This window comes from Crinia signifera, chromosome 9 (genome assembly GCF_055691185.1).
Source record: "Crinia signifera chromosome 9, ASM5569118v1, whole genome shotgun sequence".
Classification (NCBI taxonomy): Eukaryota; Metazoa; Chordata; class Amphibia; order Anura; family Myobatrachidae; genus Crinia; species Crinia signifera.
In genome coordinates, this window is record NC_139225.1 from 27,168,490 (window position 1) to 27,176,330 (window position 7,841).

Sequence of the window (7,841 nt, forward strand, 5' to 3'; positions counted from 1 at the left end):
TTGAGCTGATATGTGCCGGCAGGTGGTATTTCATGCCCTACCATCCACTAGGGCGTGGTGGGAGAATAAAATAGTGTACCAAACGTAGCGAGGCACCGTGCCCGAAGCATTGCGAGCACAGCGAGCCATGCGAGGGGACGCGGTGCACCTTAACCTGTGTCCATGTCGACTGTGTCAATATTCGGGCCAAAAAACCTGTGAAAAACCCCATGTCGACCTTTTGACTACATCTATTCGCTGCATCTCCCAGGAACGTACGAAGAATGGACAAATCCGACAAGACTTTATTCATTATATTTACAGATCAAAGTCACCTAGAAAACATGTCCAGCAAATATTTACCTCACAAATCATTTACTTGCCCCTTATAATTTGTGTGTGACCCCTCCAAGGGCGTAACTACCATAGGTGCAAGGGGTGCAGCTGCTATGGGGCCCAGAGCTGAAAGGGGCCCATCTTCACTGTTCAAGTAATGTTTTACACACATTTATCACCATCAGTTGCTAAATAGGGGGCCCTTAAAAACTTTTGCTATGGGGCCTACGAATGTCTAGGTACGCCTCTGGACCCCTCTCCATCTATTCTGTAGTATGATTTGGTATTTATAGGTTGTGGCAATCACACGGTTGGCCATTGGCTGCTTGGTTTCGGTAAACAGGGGTACTCCATTTGGTAAGAACTGCTACATTAACAATTGATGCAGAGGAAACAAAGATGTGTCATGTTTCAGCAAACAAAATGGCCGCCTCGGGTGCATTTTAAAACTCTGAGGACTCTCTCATATCCATCTCCAGTCCTAAAACAGATGTATTCCATCCAGAAAGGCCCAGTGCTGGGTCTGACACAGGGCCGCTCCCCAGCTTCACAGACCACCATTTCATGACCCAACTTTCCCGCCATGCCGATAAAGGTTTTACATTTCCAACTTTTAGGCTTTCCTGAAGATGCGCCCTGGCTTGCGGTAGTCTCTGGCGCAATCCTTCCTGCCGGTGTTGACTGTAATTGGGGACAATCTCATGCGTGAGGAGGACCTGGTGTAGCTGTAGGGATTTAAAAAAAGTAGGGATTATAGCAGGAATAAACACAGAGGGCATCATTGTGAGATGCACACATGTTGCAATGCGCACGGATCTTGCATATTAAATTCAGCAAACTGCGCATGCGCCTAATTAAGACTTCTGCGCCTGTGCCGGATCATATATACACACAGTTTGCTAGCGCTTATGGAATGATCTGTCCATCAGGGAAAACATGAGCTGTGAAATGGGCGTTTCTGGGTAATAACTGGGTAGTGCCATCCAATCACAATGGACTGCTCTGACCAGCAGACCCAGCTCTTAAGGGGCACTTTCTAAGCGACTTTGCTTAGTTTGGCAAAGTCGCTGAGAAACCGCCCCTACATCGGTGTGTGTGTAGGGGTTATAGCGACAGCGATGTGCGTCCCTGCGCGTCGCTATCGCTGGCCGAGATTTATGAGCAGTGTCCATCAATCTCGCTGGTTGCCAGTGTTCTCCTCCGGAGGACACTGGCGCTGTCAGCTCGCTCAGCACACAGAGCTAACAGCTCGCTCTGTGTGTGGGCTGTCAGCTCTGTGTGCTGAGCGACAGAGGCGTAGAACTGACTGACTTAGCATAGCTTAAGTCGCTGGCAGAAATCGCCATGTGTGGCGTAACTAAGTTTTGGGCGCCCCCCCCCCCCGCCGCCCATGCAAAACCCCCCCCCCAATCCCCTGCAGCCTTACCTATCGCGCTGGTCCCGGCGGCTTCGTTCTTCTTCTGCTGAGGACCACCACAAAATGGCCGCCCCCATACAGCAGACAGTTTCAGAGAACTGTGTGCTATATGGGGGCGGCCATTTTGTGGTGGTCCTCAGCAGAAGAACGGAGCCGCCGGGACCAGTGAGATAGGTAAGTCTGCGGGGGATTGGGGGGGGGGGGGGTGTAACTATAGCACCGCAGCCCCTGGCGCCCCCACGTGCACAGCGCCCCCCCGCGGTGGCGGGGACTGCGGTGCAATAGTTACGCCGCTGTGTGTAGGCCCCTTTACTCTCTGCTGTGTACCCCAGTGAGTGCATGCACACGGTCTATAGTGCACATGTGCGATCCCTCCGTACGCTGTCAATCAGCCAGCGTACAGCCAGAGATGGTCTGCGATCGCTGGCCGTACGCTGGCTGATTGACAGCCCTGTGCCGTGTACCTTCCTGACTGAAAATGTTTTGTTAGCTTAGAAACAGAACATTTATACTCTCCTTTATTTATTTTTATTGCCATATTTTTCTATGTTTTTTTTTTTTTTTTAAAGAAGACTAATACACAAGTGATATATATCGGGTATGACCAGACGAAGAGCGGGCACATCGTAAGACAGTGACATTCATGATAATGAGACAGGCGCCAGCCTCCTCCCTTCCCCTCGCCTTACGGTTGTGTTGAAAGATATTGTTCCTGCTTCCAAAAACGCCTGGCAGACGGCGCGTACACATCTAACGCGCCACCTGGTGCACCACCTCCTCGTATAATGACCCTGGCAATGTCAGATGATATGCGACTGAATAAAGCCAACCTGTTACTAAACAACATTATTGTAGGGCAATGCGTATTACTCAGCATATGGAATAATTCCCAGAAGCCCAGCGTCTCTTACCACAAAGTGTGGAATGCTTTCCAGAGCTGCTTTAACCATCTGCATGAAGCACTAAGGGGTAAATGTATTAAGGTGAGAGTTTTTATAAGTGTGAGATGTTGCCCCTAGCAACCAACCAATTCTACTTATGTATCTTCTGTACAACCTTAGAGGGTAATAGCTAAAATCTGATTGGCTAACTTATTCTCACCTCTATGAGGTGAAGTACTGCCAGTGACCACTAGAGGCCAATCAACAGACTCCTTTGTGTGCTAAAAGATGTCATAACAGAAAGTGAAAGCAATTTTCGCAGGGACACTGATGGGTTTCAAACTTGTATATGGAGAGAGGGAGCAGTGCAGACAGAGATTGGAGGTAGGAGCAGATAGGGATTGGGGGTGGGGGGAGAGTTTGTGGGCTAAAAACTGTCACAGTATAAAGTGAAAGTAGAAACTGTAACAAATTAAAAGTGAGAGTTCATTGCAGAAGCAGTCATTTTGACGGGCTTTAAACTAGTATGCCCAATACAGCATAAATGCCCTGAAATTTCGGGCAGACCACCGAATTTGGAGCAATTCTCCCTGTGTCTTGATATAGTAGAAATCCCTCCTGGATAGCGCTCACCTCCACAGTGAGGATGTGATTTGCTCCCTCCCCGGACATACCCATCACGGCGGGCACCTGATTGCAAGATGTAGGCTAATGCTTTCACAACTGCGATCCACGCAGCGTTGCACCACTTCTGCCGCATTGTTCTGAATTTTACATTTCTAGAACGCCTGCTCGGTCTCCCATCTTGTGGAAACTGAGACAGAATCTCTCCTAATAGAGTAGTCATTTCTACACCACTGTTTTCCCTGAGTTGTGAAAATACCCTGAAGTTCCCGGAGAGGGTGGACACCGCCTCTGCTGTATTATACAAAGAATGTGTAAAACTTTAAACGGTTTATTGATTAATTCTTCAGAGAAACCTGCGTCCAGACTTATAGCAGACAGTTTATAATCAGCTGGTTTGACGGCCCATAATCCTGCATGAATGGGAACATTGTTATACAGCCGGCTGTCCCCTTTTGTGACCTAACTCCCCTGACCCTCTCCTGCAGAGCTGGCCCTGGGCATAGGGCAAATAGATGATAGGCTAGGATGCTATTGCCCCAGGAGGAAACATGGTGCCCCCCTACTGCTTCATATAAGGGGCAGCAGCTGAGTGAGCAGCCTTTATGACTTCTGCCTTGTTATGAGCATGAGGCTAGCGCCCCTTGGTGGACACCTTGTGGTACTGCGTATGTAAAATGTCTTTTATAACGCTTTATGCTTTGCAGTGGGGTATGGGTCATAAAGTCAAATCAATTAAGGTCAACATGCATTGGGTCGAATTCTGAAGGTCAACAGGGCTTAGGTCGACACCCAAAATAGTTTGACATGGCTAAGGTCGACAGTGTCGGAAGGATGACACAATTATTAGTTCAACAATGGGAAGGTCGACAGTCAAAAGGTCAGGTCACGCCCCCTGCAGCATTACCGTGTTAGTGCTATCGCTGCTGCTGTTTCTATGTAAGCAGTGGGGATAACACCTCCAAACAGTATGCCGTCATTAGGTAGACAGTTATTAGGTCAACCACTATTAGTCGAAACACGATATGTCGACAAATGAAAAGTGTTGACGTACATTAAGTCGGCATTATCAAAATGACAATGCAAGCAAAAGTTTGACATGTGAATGGTCAGCATGGAAAAGCGTCGACATGATTTTTTCATGATTTATTTTTTTGGTAAATGATTTACTTTACCATCCCACTGAGCATAAAGGTAGAATATAAGTGTGCTGATCGCAGCGAGGCATTGTGCCCGAAACATGGCAAGAGTGGTAAGGGATGCAGTACACTCATACAGTGCCAATGTTGACATCTGCTGACTTAGGCAAAAAACAGCATGAAAAACTCAACAGTTCAATCACTAATGGTTCACAGTATTTAGGTCGACCCCTAAGAATGGTGGACAGACCCAAGGTCGACATTGACAATCAAAAGTCAACATGAGTTCTTCACATTTTTAAGTGTCTATGTCAACATATGTATGACTTCTCCTCGCACGGCTCACTGTGCTGGCCACACTATTATATTCTCACTCTTATATATGAAGTTGGTCTTCACATAAGAAGGTGAAAAACTTGTGTTGACCATGACAATGTTGACCTAAACCTTGTGTCGACCTTGGGTCTATGGGCCTTTCTTAGGTGTCGACCTAGTCACTGTTGAGCAATAGTGGTCAACCTAGTGGCTGTTGACCTAGACATTGTTGACCCAGGGACCGGATACCTTCTGATTTATGGCCAACCATGTGACCAGCTGATCATCATCCTGCCATGGTGATGGACCTATTGTTATGTGGAGGCCTGGAGCTGCAGCTCCATCCACCCCATTGTTAATGGGTCCTACCTCACCCTGATTATACTCTGTGCCCAGAAATGTATGTGAATCTAGGGTCTAATTCATGTTGGTACGCAACGGGCGATTATCTCGCCACAGAGCAATTGACGTCAGGCTGTACATATGCTGCAATCATAATGCGCCAAGGTGCCGGTGCAATCTCACTAGCAATAAGGGATAGGCGGGAAGTGGCGGTAAGGTGGTGTCAACCAGGAGTCTGCAGGAAGTGACGGTAAGATGGTGTCAACCGGGAGTCTGCAGGAAGTGACGGTAAGGTGGTGACAACCGGGACTCTGCAGGAAATTATGGTAAGGTGGTGTTAACCGGGAGTCTGCAGGAAGTGACGGTACGGTGTTGTCAACTTGGAGTCTGCAGGAAGTGACGGCAAGGTGGTGTTAACCGGGAGTCTGCAGGAAGTGACGGTAAGGTAGTGTAAACAGGGAGTCTGCAGGAAATGACGGTTCGGTGGTGTAAACCTGGAGTCTGCAGGAAGTGATGGTAAGGTGGTGTCAACCGGGAGTCTGCAGGAAATGACGGTAAGGTAGTGTAAACAGGGAGTCTGCAGGAAATGACGGTTTGGTGGTGTAAACCTGGAGTCTGCAGGAAGTGATGGTAAGGTGGTGTCAACCGGGAGTCTGCAGGAAGTGACGGTAAGGTGGTGTAAACAGGGAGTCTGCAGGAAATGACGGTTACGTGGTGTAAACTGGGAGTCTGCAGGAAGTGATGGTAAGGTGGTGTCAACCGGGAGTCTGCAGGAAGTGTCGGTAAGGTAGTGTCAACTGGGAGTCTGCAGGAAATGACGGTAAGGTGGTGTAAACAGGGAATTTGCAGGAAGTGATGGTAAGGTGGTGACAACCGGGAGTCTGCAGGAAGTGACAATAAGTTGTTGTCAATCGGGAGCCTGCAGGAAGTGATGGTAAGGTGGTGTAAACCGGGAGTCTGCAGGAAGTGACGGTAAGGTGGTGTACACCAGGAGTCTGCAGGTAACGACGGTAAGGTGGTGTAAACCGGGAGTCTGCAGGAAATGATGGTAATGTGGTGTAAACTGGGAGTCTGCAGGAAGTGACGGTAAGGTGGTGTCAACCGGGAGTGTGCAGGAAGCGAAGGTAAGGTGGTGTCAACCGGGAGTCTGCAGGAAGCGACGATAAGGTGGTGTCAGCCGGGATTCTACAGGAAGCGGCGGTAAGGTGGTGTCAACTGGGAGTCTGCAGGAAGTGACGGTAAGGTGGTGTCAACCGGGAGTCTGCAGGAAGTGACGGTAAGGTGGTGTCAACCGGGAGTCTGCAGGAAGCGACGGTAAGGTGGTGTTAACTGGGAGTCTGCAGGAAGCGACAGTATGGTGGTGTTAACTGGGAGTCTGCAGGAAGTGACGGTAAGGTGGTATCAATCGGGAGTCTGCAGGAAGCGACTGTAAGGTGGTGTTAACTGGGAGTCTGCAGGAAGCAACGGTAAGGTGGTGTCAGCCGCACATGACATGACATGGCCGTTCTCGAGGCATGTACCTGCTTAGCACATATAAACATACATGCAGTCATGTATATAAGATACGTGCTTGATCAGTGCTTGCTGTATGTTCCTTGTACGAAGCTGTGAATAAGTTAGCGTTGGCTCAGATGGGCGTTTTTTTGTGGTGGCAGCGTCACTTGCTATCATTAGCAGCTCTGTAGGCTAGATAATAGCAATTGCACTTTTTTTTTGCACACAAACACAATTATGCCGCTGATATTTTTATAACTGCACATGTGCAGAAGTCACACTGCGTCTGCTGTGCATGAAATTCTCTGTGCGTCCTGGGACGCAGTTTTGCTCGCTTCAGCAGTGTGAATTTCCCGGCCATCGTCAGTAAGCTGTGGGTAAGCTCATGTGATCCGATGCAGCCCTCGGACGCAGCAGCGGAATGAAGAAGCCGCCAGGAGGCATTAGTATATTATCGCACAGCTGGTGCAGGCAAAAATGCAGCTGCTGTGTGATATGCATCCATCATCTGTTCCCATCTGCAGTGCCCAGGATCAGACACCTTCCCCTGACATTATTATGACATCTAACTTCACTCACCCCCATTACACTTTGCACCGCACCCAAACATGCTGGATCTGCTCCCTCCTCCTTACCCCCGTCCCTTGCTTCCCAGGCAGATTAACCCTTTGCATTTACTAAGCTCTAACGATGGGTTGATTTATATATAATACACATACTATGCAAAGATGAGAAATTCTCTCTTACCCCTGATAGCAGATTACTCTGTTGCAGGAACCGGACCAGGAGACTGGGTGGAATTCCTGCATCCCAGTAACAGACTCACCTGGAGGACCAGACAGGACCTGGGTTCTTCTTGGGTTTACAGGCCAGCTTCTTGTACTCCATCCAGCCGCTGACCAGCTCTTGCAGGATGACCACATAGAGGAGGAAGATGAGGATCCTGGGGTCTATCTGGGGAAGTTCTGAGTCCAGCTCCCCCGACATGATAGCTGATGGAGATAGCTGGATGAGCTGTGCAGATCTGGGAGAGGAGAGAGCTGCTCACAGCTTCATGAATGATGCAGAGACCCCCAGGGGCAGGGAGGGGGGTGGGGGAGATGTATTTAACAGGCGCTGCATCTGTCCTGTGTGTTCCAGGGCATTGTCTGCATGATGTCTATCTGTTCTCTCCTGAAGCTCTCGCCTACCGCTTCCAATGCGTTTGTCTGCAGATTACCCTACATACAGAACCCACTGCAAGCTCTATGGCTCGTGTGATTCACCCTCTGTTATATGTGCATCACACACGGACACACTCAGCATTGCTGTCCT

General features: G+C 48.9%; 1 long non-coding RNA gene across 2 annotated transcripts; it reads right to left on the reverse strand.

Annotated features, from left to right (window-relative positions):
• Window positions 1-264: 264 nt before the first annotated feature.
• LOC146035280 (uncharacterized) lies at window positions 265-7,841 on the reverse strand. 2 transcript variants are annotated; one of them, XR_014460614.1, is made up of 2 exons: window positions 7,275-7,841; window positions 265-1,040 (listed from the first exon to the last, which is right to left on the reverse strand). It is a non-coding gene; the product is annotated as an uncharacterized LOC146035280 (long non-coding RNA). The 2 variants fall into 2 exon arrangements; XR_014460613.1 differs by having other exon boundaries at window positions 7,354-7,784.